The 15,509-nt window shown below is 36.7% G+C and overlaps 1 protein-coding gene across 4 annotated transcripts in view; it reads right to left on the reverse strand.

Annotated features, from left to right (window-relative positions):
• LOC138182023 (1-phosphatidylinositol 4,5-bisphosphate phosphodiesterase epsilon-1) overlaps positions 1-15,509 on the reverse strand; it is a 125,155-nt gene that overhangs the window by 46,332 nt on the left and 63,314 nt on the right. For all 4 annotated transcript variants that reach the window (XM_069117489.1, XM_069117491.1, XM_069117488.1 and 1 more), the window contains exon 3: positions 12,285-12,361. The gene's annotated coding sequence lies outside the window, so the exon portion shown is untranslated. The remainder of the gene's footprint in view (positions 1-12,284; positions 12,362-15,509) is intronic.

Raw genomic sequence — 15,509 nt, forward strand, 5'->3', positions numbered from 1 at the left:
CGTTTACATTAACAGCTGTTAGCTGTGTTCACAACGCAACGATTAACTCCGATGTTCCTGTTCTGTTCTTATTCGATAAAATATCATTGACCAATATGCGGGAAACGTTACCGTACATTTTGGAGTATAAAATATTACGCGCGATATCACGAATCGCAGATAAAATACTGGCGTGTTTTATTCCGTAGCTTTCTCAAAACTGAGAGCTCGAATTTTTTTTAAACCAAACGTTTAACACGTCTGCTTGTTATTATTCGTTGTCATTAATTTCTTACTTGTTGTTTTTTAACGCAAGTTTTAACGATTAGGTCGTGCGTGCGATACCGATTTTAATTCGTAGCGCAAGACCGAAATGAAAAACTACGAAAGTTTGAAAAAGCTTTTCGTATTAATTTACGCGAAACACGTATCTATTTATTCTTTTTTACTACTTCTCGCATAGTCTTTTCCCTCCGGGTTGGTTTTGTATGAAAATTACAATAGATACGATACGAAAGCGCGTATATGATCTTAATTGAAAAACATATCGCAGCTTAAACGAAACGAAAATCATTAACTTTCTTACGGAATCGATGTAAATATTCTATACGATTATACACGGATCTAGAATAGAAGAAATTCATCAAATTATCACCAACAGGAATATCACTTTTATCGTGTATCATCCTCCTACGATAATTATTTTCAACCAAGTTAGATCTATAAATTGCAGCTATAATAACGTAACGAAAATGACGCTGATAAAACATACATAGGTATAAATGGCCCATAGGTACTTAAAAAATCGAGCGATTCGCGAGTCGTTCTATCAACAACAACTGCAAATTTGCAAATCCTTCGTTCAAGTTAGGTCCGTCAGTTTTTCGACTTTTTGAACCTTTTTACTTTTTCATCGACCAGTGAGTCTAGTTTTTGCGCCGCAGGTATTATGGTGCAATATCGAGCGCGTTTAAAGCTGACATAACCGACCGGAAAATCCACGAACACTCGGCTTTCTATACTTTCCGATCACCAGATTGAAGGTTCCTAGTTATTCGAGTATATTATTTTTCGAGCTTACGTACAACTCGTGACAAAAGTTATTTACTTTTTATTTGAGTGTCTTTTTTTGCTTTAAATTTATCATCACTCTGGCGTTGACCGAATTATTGCCTTAAATAATTATTAAAATTCACTCTATTTATAGAGCATGAATATTTATTGTAAAGTGAAAACATGGCATTAGTAGCAACGTACATTATTACAGTTTGGTTGATTAAATAACGGTATTAACGATAAACGTTCGCGTAGACATGGAAGATACAAACGAATTGAAAATATACCGATAAATCTGCGTGCGCAAATTGAAAACGCATCGATATGGAAATTTTGTTCGCGCGTACAACAACGTTGTAATTTTACATTCTTACGAAGAAGCACGGCAAAGATACGATGGAGTACTAAATTCTCTCCTATCTTCGCTATGTAGAGGTACTTTTTCAAACAATTCTCAAACAGATGAATTTTCCATGTATAGTCGTTATCCGAAAATTAACAACACTTGAAAAGTAACGAATTGCGATAAATTATAGCAAAGTATCTGTCTTTCAGTTCGGTCGAACATCGTTTACGTTGTATGCGTTTTACCATATCTCAGCCACTGTATATGTATAATATACATAAGTGTATCAAAGTTACAAAGAAGTTCGATCTGTCGCAAGGAACGCTTTCAATTTTTGGTTTCGATCTCTTTCTCGTCGATCGTTTACATACTAAATCTGCTCGTACGTATAAAATGTTCGTTTAAAAGGATTCTTCTTCCGTTAAAAGCGTTTCAACGTAATCCATTAAAATAGCAGAGGACCGAGACGAAGATATCGGAATAAAGACTAAATTATTTTTCGCAGTTGGACGTTTTAAATCGGAAATTTATTTCTCATTTCGTGGTTTACCGGGGGTTGAACGTATCGCGTTAACAGAGGAGTTGCCTCTCCTCTGTTTCCTTCGACTCTCTCTCTCTCTCTTACTTTCTGCTTCGCAACGCAACGGCAACGAAAGCTTTTATAAAATCGCGGTTAAATCTCGTCATGGTGCGGCTTTTTCCTTTCTTTCTCGAAACGATGTTTCCAGCGTCGGCACGACGAAGCGTCAAAGTGTAGGGAGGAAAAAATCCTGTCGCCTGTTCTTCGTTGCGCGTACCTTCGAAGATATTAATATTATTCCTCCGGATTAACCTGTATTCTCATCGAGTTCGCGCGGCAACTTTATAAAGCAACGCGAAAAAGAAATTTTCCTTTTGCTTTATCGTAGATTACAGCCGAACTCTGTTCGGTCGACTTTATTAATTCCAATATACGTTAAACGGATATGCACGGAGATAAGATTTATCGATATACAGCGGAGAGCAGAGAGTAGAGAGTATAGAGTAAAGTAAAATTCAAATAATACGGATAAGCTGACGTACTTAACCGCTTTATCGATGTCGTAACGTCGAACGAAATAGGAAAAATATTTTTTATACGATATTTCTTTATCTTAACGGGTAATTTCAAATTTCCACTCGGAGTTTCCTTACAATTATAAACGAGAAACAAACGTATCGAGACTAGTTGAAAGCAAACTTTGCGATTATATACGTACGGACAAGGAAAAGTTAAATTTCGAAGCATCGCGTTAAACGAAACTAGTTGGAGAAGAAGAAACGCGTTTTTATAGATTTCCAATTACGCGATACCATGGAAGAGGATTCTAGGGAATATTTGCGGTAGATATGGAAGTCGAACGTGCACGTGTACCTGCGTATCTTTGAACAGACGGAAGCCAATTGACCGTAGTTCGGACAGAGGGTATGAGAAAACGAGGGAAAGACGTGTAATATGTGGGGCGGTCGATGGGACCGTCTGTGTAACCTACATCGTGCAACCTGTTCGGCAGAACGTTTACGCGTGCTTTTAACTTTCGCACTGGCGTGCTTCTGCGTACATTACGGCTCCAGCTATATTAACGAACGGCAGTGTGTACGAGTACTCACGTTCCCAGTGACAGGGAGCTAACGGAAATTGCGAAAGAGAGCGGAGTTAACCACGAAAGGAAGCAAGTAGTTACGTACGTAGGTTTACGCGTTCCAAGTTAAACGATTCCGATTTGCTGTTGGGCGAAACTTGTTGCCAGCTAAACACTTTGTCGCTTTCGGATCGTGTTCTCGAGGGTGCATATAGAGGTACGGTAGTGCTCTAATATTTATCAACTAGCGAGATCCGTTTAAAACGTCGTATAACATCTTACGTTTAAACGTCGACCGCTATGTATGTAGCACAGCTTTGTCGTATTTACTCGTGCTGCGTAAATCGCATCGGAAGTCATTTTTACAGCATCCGCAGTTGTATCGCCTTTTTGAAACTCATTAAGCACGCGATACCGCAAACGGATCTCGTTAACGCACGTTTTTCATTTTTCTCCAAGAGGCACGACATGCCATCGAATCAAAATAAAAAGTATACGACTTTTCTCAAAATTGTCGTTAACGTTATTCTTTCATTGTTCGATACAAGTTTTATTCCTATGCCATTTTAAAGGAAACAACGCCATTTTCTCATAATCGTTGCGGAAAATTTGTAAAGATACAACCAACTATGGAGACACGTCACGAATGTCCAGCGGCTTCGTTTATAAAAATATAATTTCGTGCAATTCTCCAAAGTTTCTACGTACAAAGAACAAAGATGGATCGACGAAATTTCTAAACCTAATAGTTGCCGTAATATTCCGTGAAATATGTTTCCAACGCCCAACTTTCGGGCTGTATCGATACCACGAAACTTCGTTAATTTGGTTATTCGTTTATTATTCGACAATATACTCGACGAAAGAACGGAAATTACGCGTGCACGAGTTAAATCGACGCGACTGAAAGAAATTACAGGGAATATAGGAGATATATATCGCAGTTTATCGTATTCGAGTTCCCATCGTTGTGAGTTTTAAGACGGATGCGAAGCTCTCGATTAATTCATTTTATTTTTAAATTATATCGCTATCGATATTTAAGAAGCGTTACGCGTTCGATCATCATCGTTCGATGGAAAAGCGAACGAACAAACTGCGTATACAATTTCATGAACTATACGTAAGTGGAAGCTATGTATCGTACGTACGTACGTATATGCCAAGAAAATTAGCGTACACATGCCCAAATGCATCCCTAAGGTACATACGCTCGTGATATAAAGTAACACGTGTGCAACGTGTAGCTCTCTAACGATGGACACGTTATCACCGCTACCGCCGAAGGTCCCATGATCGATCCTATCAACTATCAAACTCCATTAACTCGTGCGTTCACCTGCTACCTGCCTATCGTTATACGCGTATGTAGGTACCTGCATTCACAGGGGTCGGTCCGCTTTTGCCACGAACCTGACGCGAAACCTAATTTTGCCACAGACAAATAAGACATTTTGCTATAATCGCACCCGTTGAAAATCTTCGCTTCCTGTCACGTACATCTACCTAGATGGTTCAACGTCATTTAATATAAAATTTTTGTCCCGCGAAATGAAACCACTAAATCCTATAACGCTTGAATTTTCTTCGACCGAATCCTATCTTTATTACTTTGAAACTTTTCCACTTTCCAGACGGAAAAGACAGAATAAAATTACGTGAAAGGCGAATCCATGCCGAAGCTTCGTTTCAATAACAAACAGATATTATGCTTAATAAATAGGCCAGGCTCGTGGGCGTATCTTCGTCAGCGGAACGATATTTAAAGGGTTTAAAGTAAAATTGCGAAAAGCTAAAAAAACATGTTTTCCAACCGAATAGCTACGATGATATTTTACCGCGTTCTATAACGACGATAAATTCAGTTGTACATATTTATCGATTCTTTCGATTATCTCGTTCGTAACGATGTAACAACCGCTTATTTCAACAGGCGTTCTCGATTAATTTCGATCAGATTTTAATTCGCTATTCGATTCTAAACTCGATATTTTGTAAGCTCGAGTTTCGTCGAAGCTCGATGAGTCACGCGTGTCTTTCGTGCGTTCTCGCGCGTTCTCGCGCGATCCGTGTCTACTGTTGCGTTTTGATACAAAGAGTTTTCGAAATTTACGCCAACCGTCGTTTAAAATCGAAATTGACAGGATTTGTAATTTATGTTTCATCGATTATCGAAACACGCGTATTTATGGGTCACGAATTACGAAAGAACCGAAGAAGTTCCGTTCAAAACTCTCGAGATTTGCATTTGATTTGATTGTCAAAGCGACTTGGACCGATAAACTGTCTACCAAAGTCGCTCGAGTAATACGAATGGGGATGTAGCTACCGAGTTCCGAAGCACATTAAACTACTTTGACGGTTTAATAGCTGTCCCTGGGTATTTTCAGGCTATTTCCACTATTTTAAAGGATAATTAGTTACACAGCCGAAGCTGCATCGATTTTATCAAAGGTAAAAGGAAAATAACAACTGGCAGAAATTAGCTGGTATTATTAAAAATATTTAAATGATCGTCGCTGTTATACAACGTTTAATATGTATTACATGTACGAGCATATTGGTTAGATAAATTTAACAAAGATTATCTATTACGTAATTTTCAGTAATAACCTGTTAATCGAGGAAACGAAAAATTGGAAAAATTTGCGTCTAAAGGGCCGATCTATCGTAGTTAACGAATCGACATACCTTGAAATATCTTTCTCTACATGATATTTGGATATCATATTTAATACTTGCATCGGTACCCAGTTATACAACCGTTTAAATATAAAACTCGCAAGCCTTCGTTATATCGTTACCTAATTGTTTCGATGTGACCTGCTACTCTATTAATACTATTAATTCCGTTAAAAATCCATAACGTCGAAATACGTACAACGATCTCCGAGTTAGCGTAATGGCGTTCGGATTGTACAACTGTACCATAGATTTCCACGAAGATCGATTACATCGTCAGATCGTATAACGACGTTATCGACGATTTTATCAGACGCGCGACCAATTGCAGATCCTAAGGCGTGTTTTACGCGATGTCGAGATATATACGTACGTCTATCGTTAGAATATATTAGCATGTATCGTTACAAGTTAGCAACGTGTTACAGGTAACAACTTACGACACAGCTACAGCACGTAGTCATACAATTATTAGTCATTTTTTCTGAAATTTCCACCATCTCCATAGCATCGTCGAAAGTATCGGGACTTTGCCAGAACTGAAGATATAATACGAAATACGCAAGGAAAATTTGAAATTCATACCGCTGCACTCTGTTTCGCGTTTGATATATTACATAATAGACACGGACTATGCGCAAAACGGTTAATTTTATCTGCGATTGCTCTCGCGAAGTTTCGCTGTGAATGGCGATGTTGCGAATAATAAAAAGTTGGAAACTAAATGGGCATAGAGTTACCGCCGACTGCGCTACAAATTTTTCCCGCAAAAAGCAACCGTTCGTGCGCTAGACATTCAAATAGGGAAAGCGGCGCGAAGAGCGTTGTCAAAAGTTAAATAAAATACAGTACACGTTTTTTCATTTTTTTTTTCTCTTTTACTTCAAGAGCTAGAAAATGATATTTTGAGTCAAATCCTCAATTTTTAATTACGTATTGTGATTTTAATGCTTACGCAACGAATCGATCGACTTTTTAAATTGCACGTAACATAACGATGGAATCGTAGAACCGTTATATTTCCTTGTAATATCCGTCGTATTTATTCGTTCTAGTTTCTCAGTTCAGTTGCTTAAGTTACACGTTATTACGTAGCGTAAGCAAAATGGAAAAAGATTCTGTTTAAGTAAAACACAAGCGTTCTCGTTATTAGGCATAGCGTATAAAGTTAAAAAAGGAAATAACGCTACACGGACGAGTGGCGAAATTAGATTTTTAAAGGATCATATGGAACGTCCGAACGGGGTGAAATATCGCGGAGGAAAGAACAGCGCGATAAAATATAATTTCGCTCAAATCGAACTGTGACCGATGATAAAACGTGTATCGCCCGGTGTTTCGATAGGAGAAGGCGATGAATATTATCCTTTTGTTCAGGATTGCTGGAGCCACGCCCAAGCAGGAAGTCCTGAGATCGATATCACGTGTGTGCGTTGTTCACGAGTAATCCATAATGTTTTTAACAGCTCGTAGAACACGAAGAGATTTCATTTGCAAGAAAAATTAATCCACTCGATTCTTTCCACTCTATGGAAATCTTCTATCTTTTACAGCCGATGTACGTACAAAGTTCCAACGATTTGGGCGATACGCTGCCATGGCCAAAGCGATACCGCGATATAAATAGAAAACGAATTCCGACAAAGGTATTTCTTCGTATCGCGAAATATGTTTTTCCGCGACCACGAGAAAGATATTTCCCTCGTTTTTTCAATTTCAATAACTTGTTGTCAACTGTACGTCAATGGCAGTTTGATTTCCAGAAATACGCGCGTAATATACGCGACGGATCGTCAATTTAGACAGCGACGTTTTGTTCGTCTGATAAACCGCTTTTGCCCGCCTGATAAACCGCTTTGGCGCGTGTCAATTCGACCACAGTACCACACTCGTGTGCGAGTATTAGGAAACTCGATCTGCGCTCTAATTGTTCTCCGTTTTCTCCGTGTCGTATCGCTGCTTCGAAATACGTAACCGCGTATAATTAAAAAAAAAAAAAAAAAGGAAATCTGCGTCAGAGCAAGAAGTTTGTAGAAGAAGAATATACCAGTTAACGAGACAAGGGCTGGAAGGTTCGAAGGAAACATTTATGTTTTCTTATTTTCATATATTGTATCGTAAGTCGAACGCTACGCGTCGTACAAAACATACGCGACAAGACGCTTTGAATAATATCAGAGAGATGCTAAATACTATCGCAGAAAGTACTCGATACTCGTTTGCTCGAATCTCTCGGTGGATAATCGTCGAAAGAATATCGCATCATGACTGCAAATATAAAAATTTCATTTCCTATTACTACGCCTCCTAGATATACTTGCACGCGTGTTTCGAGTTGATTCGCATCGTGTAACACCATTTGATATTGTACACAGCGATCAGAATTTCGCACATACGGACCCGAGACTTTTTTACGGATATCGCACATCGTTTCTATCGGATAAAACGCTCGTTTTCGAGGAGCACGAGTAAATAATACGTACGAAACGGTTTCGGTTGCGTCGTGATTTACATGATTTTTATCTTTTAAAAGATTTCTCCGCTCTGAAATTATCTTTAAATACGTTCAAAGGTCGAGCTGTTCTTCGTTTTAACTGGTCGATCGTTCGCAAAAACCTTTGGACGCGAAAACGGAAGCGTTTAAGTAATGTTTTAGCTGCAAAACGAGTTACATACTTCGTTAACCAATTACGTTTTTACGAATCTCTTTTGTACAGGAGAGAAGTTTAACCAGCTCAATTAGTCTTCCGTATAATGTTATAGGGCGTTATAGTGGCAACGTAAAGGCCGAACAGCCTCTTTGATGGATGAATAGAAGGCGGGTAAACGTTTTACATATGTATAACGAACTAGATTCCGTTATATCGTCCTTTCTATTCTCCTTTTCGGCTAACGAAACGTTGTTTGCGTTCCTTCGTTTTATAGAGGCATTTTACCGAGTACTTGTACAAAGCGACACGAAATGAAACGAGCGGTACAAAATGGTTTTCCACTAATTTAGATCACGATGAATTAGGCGAGGTAATCGAGGGAACGGAGAATGGACACTGAAATTGCAACGTAATCAAATATTTTGAGAAAATGTTCCATTTTCCCCTTAATTTGCCATTCGTAGCTATTAGATTTATATATATTTGAAACACATTCCAACGCGATACTTGCTCGTTTTATTAATTCCATTAAATAATTTAGAAGCTTATTACGCATTCGTCCGTTTCTACCTTTGGCGCAAAACTCGCTTCTTTGTTTAATGTACAGTTTTATGCACATGTACTTACGCTAACTATGTTTGCATGTGGTGTTCTACGAAGACAAAAAAAAAATTAAATAGCGGTTCGTTGTATCTTCGTTTCAAAAGTACGTAAATTTTTCTAGCGTTTCGAGTCATCCTTTTAGACGCGATAATTTGGCAAATTATTTGCTATTTACTAACCCTTTATTACTACTTTTTGTCCATTATATGTGCGTGTATAAATATGTGCGTAATAAAACATATAATTTGAGTAAACGTTCGTTCGACGGTTACATAACATTTTTAAGCTTTGCCCGCATTTAGTTATTAGAATTAACGATAGAATTCTCAGAACTATATAAACGACTCTATAATTAACATCGCGTAATATCACGTTAATATCTTGCGAATAAAAACATTTTACTCGTATTCTACTTTTTACTTGAATTTTACAAAAGATCTTGAAATATTGATAGCGAGGGAGAAATACCGTATAACGCGATAATATCATCGAAATAATATTGTTTTATCGAATGTATTTGACAGTTTATATTTCGCACATAATCTCGAACATTTAAACTCTGCGACTCTGTAAAAATGTAATAAATCGAAAACAACAGAATTATGTTTATACAAGAATATCGAGATATTATTGTTTTTTTTTTTTTTAATAGCAGCATTTTGGAAACAAAATTAAGTTTAGCTTAGTTTATATCGTCCAAAAAAAAAAAAAAAGAGAAAGTCTCTTAACTTTATGATGTTACGAGGAACGAAAAAAATTACCACGCGTGGCAACATTTAGACTCGATCTGAACGAGCAGAGAGAGTGCAACGTGATATCAAAATTATTTTAACTTCGTTACGCCGTATTATTTTTCTCATAATTTCGTAAAACAAAGATAAACCTTAATTCTACACCGATAGATAGCGTAAAGTGGCCATTAATAATCCTAAAAGGTACGAGCGAATTAAAATGTAGAATAAAAAGAAAAAAGGAAAAAAGAAGGAGATAAATTCAACGTTACATACTTATTTGTTAATCCACCGATAAGTCGATGTTGCTGCATTTAAAATTTAACGTATGAATTTTTATTACGCGATAGTTCATATTTTTCCATTCGTTAACATTTTACCTGTGGGTCATGAAGGTGTACTCCGTATTTCCAATTTAACTTTATACGGATAAATTCAGAATAATTATCGATGGCATACCTTGTGCATTATTCGGATTAATTTAACACGGAATGCAAATTTATCGTTTAATATCGGCTTATCAAAATGCGCGATACATGTAAATTTTATTTTTGTCTGTATTATGCATGGAAAGTACGTGTATTTCGTATGTAAAAGTTTACGTACGACGTATGATTTGAATTACGACAGAGGATATTTATTAATTTATTTAATTTAGCAAGACGATATTCTCGATCGTTTTTTTTTCTTTATTAAAAAGCAGTTAAGTCAGGTTTTGACGAGTTTAATGACCGGGAGATGGCAAGTTATTGCGTTTACAAGTACAGTTTATAATACAATGAAAATGCTTTGAGAGCTCGAAGAGCGAAATTAGTCGAGAAATTTGTTTTTTTTCTTATCGATGGAAATTTTTCTACGTTACTGTGCTCATCGATCGTAACCAAATATCAATTTAATCGGTATATTCTTACGTCGAATAAATGCTATCCGTTTAAACTTAATACATCAACGAGGCTCGGAGATACAAAATATTTCGTGACACACGCGGATTAATTGCTAAAAATTGTACATGTTCTCCGGTGGTTAGTCGTTCTTCTTACACGTACCTATGTGAAATATCAGTCGAATTAACAAATGAATTTTCACTTGCTTTTAAATGAATTTCCTGAAAAATCGAACGATGAACAAGCGCAAAATTTCGAAGCTGTTGGAATGTGACGATATTTGGTTGGCAAAACACGTCTACGTGAACCGGTGCAAACACTTCAATTAGATTAGCTTGTGTTCGCGAATACATACGCTGATTGTCGGCAGTTTCGGAAAGTACGGAATTTGGTACATGCCTGCAACCAGTCACATATGTAAATCAACGAATAAATCGTAACGTGTCTGTAAGATTTACGTATTTCAAGAAATTCCATCGAATTAACGAAATTTGTCAAATTTGTTACGCGTGGCTGCTATCGATGAAGGCATAATTTTGTATTATCGATTTTTTAACGTAATCTTTTGTTAGTAGATTTAGAAGTTTATTGAGAAGCAACTCGATGAAAGTTTGTGGCGTATATATAAAATTCGATTACATTTAGTTTAATTCCCTTTCATTTTTTTGGGGAGGGGAACTTTATCCAATTTAAAAAATCTACCTATTCTTTGTAGATTGAATTAAAAGACTTCTGCCTGGCAAGTCATACGAATTTAACGTTCCTCGATGTCGCAGTTGATACGTCGATATTACGTGTATACAGAAATAAATTGAAAAAATTATTAAAAGAGTTTCTGTAAGAATCGAAGAAACGAAATTCAGCCAAGTAATTTGAGAATTTAGTAAGAGAAACGAAGGATAAAATTAAGTAATATATCGTAAACGTTCGAAAGCACTCCGTTCAATATACGTGCATTATTGCATGAAAAAAGAAAAGAAAAAAAATAAAAACAGTAAAACAAGGAGATGAAAAAAACAGGAATCTGTGATTCGTAGAGAAATCGGAATAATACGAGTAAATACTCTTTAAAACGGAAGAACAACGTAGAACTAGAGAAGAAGAACGGGCAAATATATGGGCTAAAGGAGACAGACGAGTACGAAGTTGTTCGCTTAAACGAAAGAATTCTTCGTGTATAGCAAAGTACAGAGGTAAGCACTTTGAAGTATTTGCAACTAAATCGGTAATTTATCGATTTGCCACGTCTTGAAAAAGATATCATCGAGGAACGGTTTAGGGCAATCATATAAAATATGTACATAATTGTAATGCATTTCGATGAAAATATGATAATGTCATTTAAATTATGCACGTATATGTACATATATATGTGTATTGATTTATTCCTGTTGTCATATCGATAAGAAAAAACTGGAGATTCATTTTCATAATAAAAAAATGATCGCGTTTGTACGTATAATTGCTATATTTATACATATGCTTTTGCCGATCGTTTACTTATGGTCAGTCGATACCTAGCCGACTTAAAGAGTACCTGATAAATTTTCAAACTCGATTTTCTCGGGAACGTGGCGTCGTTTGAAAAAAAATGTTATCGTATATTTTCGACTTATCTTTTGCCAGCTCGTACTACGATTACCGTTCCATCCTGTATTTAAAAACCTTTTTTAAATACATACATATGTATAGAGTAGACGCTTTTTTCTCGCTAGCGAAGCAAAGCGTTATTTGAATAATATTTTACTCACCCTCTCGAATTTAATACCGACGACATTAACGCTGTCTCTTCTCCATACTTTGTGCACTTTTGACGAGAACTTGTAACCTGCGATAAAAAGACACAAAATTTATCTCGCGTTACGCAATACCATCCTTGTCGTATAAACCAATTTCTTTGAATATTGTCAGACGTATTTTTCACGAGCTTCGTAACGCATCTTTCGTTTTACTTGTTAATAACTTTCTCTTTCACCTGCCACGATACACCGTAAATCGCATTATATACCTGTTATATAGCGTACAGTACCATAAACGCTCGAATATTCTTTCTCTTGTAAATAAATCACCGGAAATTGGTTACTGACATGGCTGCAAAACTATAAAATTTAAAAAAAAAAAAAAAATTCCGCGACTTTTCTTGATTTTCTTGTTTTTAAAAAAAGATCGAGGAAGTCGCGTTAAACGATATGTTTTTTAACGAATACACGCACCGTAAAGAAGCGATTGCAATAACTCGTACTAAATGGCATATTATTAAATTCTTTTGTAAACGTAAAAGCGTTCGATTAAATCAACGTAGAGCCTACAAATACTTGTAGTAATTTTATAATCGTTAACTGTATTTACTTATTAGCTGCACTTTCGTAATTCTATCGTAGATAATAAGACTGAAAAGCATATAGAATGTAAAAGTAACGATTTCACAGAGTTATTTGAAACTGAAACTGAAACAGAATCAAAGGCTGTAGCGTACAGTGGCTGTTATAACTTTGCTGGTCTTGTTTCAAAGCCATAGCTATTAGTAAGTAAACGATATCGGTTAATAAGACCTTCGTAAAAGCAGCGAAATTGTAGTAAACCAGAAGCGAATTTTTCTACCGTCCACTTTTTCCTCGATAGCACGCTCTCTGTGTCGCAGACTGTCCAAGTAACGACAGAGAGTGCTTATTAAAGAGAGGGAGAGAGGAAGAGAGAGAAGCGCACCGGCGACGGAATTGAAGCGACGATAATAATCGATCGATAATACGATACAACCTACGGAATATAAATTTTCTTCCTGAATCTTGAAAGTAGATATCCGGTGCGTTACAGAGATCGCGCGAGTATTGTTCACAATTGTTTGAACCGTTTTGAATCATTCGGATGACGTTCGAACCAGTTTTCTTAGCTATCGCTGAATGTAATTAGCGTTGATTCGATCGATGGAATTTACGAAATTACACGCGCAAGTAAATTCGAATGAAATTCGTCCAATATCGAAATCAATATCGTCGAAAGCATTAGTTTTTGAGAAACGCGGAAAACTGTTCTTCCACGTTTTATTTTGTTCGTCGAATTTAATAATATCAACCACGTATTACTCTCGCACATTTTGTACATTTTCAGCTTAGGACATTAAAGAATCGCCATTAAGGAACCGCAAGAAACTTTCTCGTACGATATTAAAGAACCGATTTAACTTAATTGCTTACGGTGTAACTTGTCGATATAGCTGTCTCGCAACTTGCAATCACCTTTTCGAAAATAATCGAATAAAGTGGCTATATTATATTTGAAGAATTACACGGCTAATCTCGTTCCAATATACGTCCTAATAAAAGTATAGAAAGCCGTAATACTATCTAAAATTGCTTATCGTTTGTTTCATCATTTATACGCTTTGATTTAAGGTCGCTAACGTCTATAAATAGTATACGATAATAGGACACAAAAGTTAGGATAGCAAACAGAATTTATTGCACCGATCTAAGAACAGCGATATTAAACAGAACCAACCTGGTACCGCCGAAGGTGAGAAGAAAATAGAGTATTTATGAGCAGTGGAACATTTACAGATGCTCCATGATGGCGGATATAAGCAGTAGGAAAGTATTTTAAACTATTTACACTAAAAGGATAGTTACGGCACTTGCAAATCGATTTGCATTCCATTAGATACCGCGAGAAGGCTGTTTGCGTTTCTACTATGAAAAGTATAAATTTCTTATGCAAATGGTCTTTAAAAGGAGCTAATCGTTGTGTATAGATACGCGTAGCATCTCCAGAACCTTGTTGTTTCACGTTTTTCTCAAATCCCGATATCGAATTTAAGCGTGCAAAAAGGAAAATCCAGCGAATAGACGCGATACCTGTACGACAAAAACACACAAAATTTCCACGGTAAGATACTCGTTGTAACATTTAGGAAACGAAACTTCCCATTTATATTTCATTTCTTCGGTCGTGTTCGTAAAAATATAAATTTGCATAAACGCGTATCGCGTACCTATAAACGATCGCTCGTCGACCGACGAGATTCGCGATTATCGTTCAAAGCCGATCGCAGTTTTCCGCAGTTTTCGCTACCGAAGCTTGTGCCGTATTGCGAGCTTCGAAGTTTATTCGAAAAACGAACCAACGAATTTTTGTAAAAGCGCACTAGCGTTAAAAGATTCGGTAAAAGTAAAAAAAGCGGTAATTCTCGAAAGAACAAAAGAAGATATTTCGATCCTTTTTCTTCGTTTTTCGTTCCGTCGCGACGGACGCATCGAGGCGTCGAAGAAAGCGAAAGACTCCCGTACCTGTAAAATTAGTTGGCGCTTAAAAGGCTAAAACATATATATATATATATACACTTATATACCTTCTGTTCTAAAATTTTATAACTCTATTTATAAATTCTATTTTAGGAGGTTTTCGAAATCCACGACCGAATCAAGAAATACAATGTGGAAAAATTCAGACTCGCTGTTATATCGCCGACGATAACGTTACCGTCAAAGGTACGTACTTTCACCGAAAAAATCATTTTAATCGGCGTCAAAATAAGTTACGTCGACGTTCGATTCGTTCGCGTTTCTTGTCGGCCAAAGAAATCCAATTACGTATCTAGAATACGTTCGATATTGGAGCCTTTGCCGGGCATATCGCAGCGAAATGTCCGAAATATGCCTGTGGAACACGATACGTATATAATGGCAACGTTGAACACGCATCGCGCGATATTTTACCGAATTCTCGTTGAATTTGTTCGATTCTTCGAGTACGTTACTCTATCGTACGTACGCTATCGTTTAATTAAAAGTAGGTCGTGTATTACGCGTAAAATAGGATAATCGTATGCCGCTGATATAGCATAGTCGCTAATAACGCAAAAAAGTGCACGCGAATATCGGAATAAAGGAAAGAAAGAGAGGAATGAAATATGGCTATTCTCCGTTACGATAGAAACGATTGTGAAAAGTATTACGTAAAACGCGGCTAAAAGAAAAGCT

The sequence above is a fragment of the Bombus flavifrons genome, chromosome 7 (assembly GCF_040668555.2).
Source record: "Bombus flavifrons isolate JBK064 chromosome 7, iyBomFlav1_principal, whole genome shotgun sequence".
NCBI classification, from domain to species: domain Eukaryota; kingdom Metazoa; phylum Arthropoda; class Insecta; order Hymenoptera; family Apidae; genus Bombus; species Bombus flavifrons.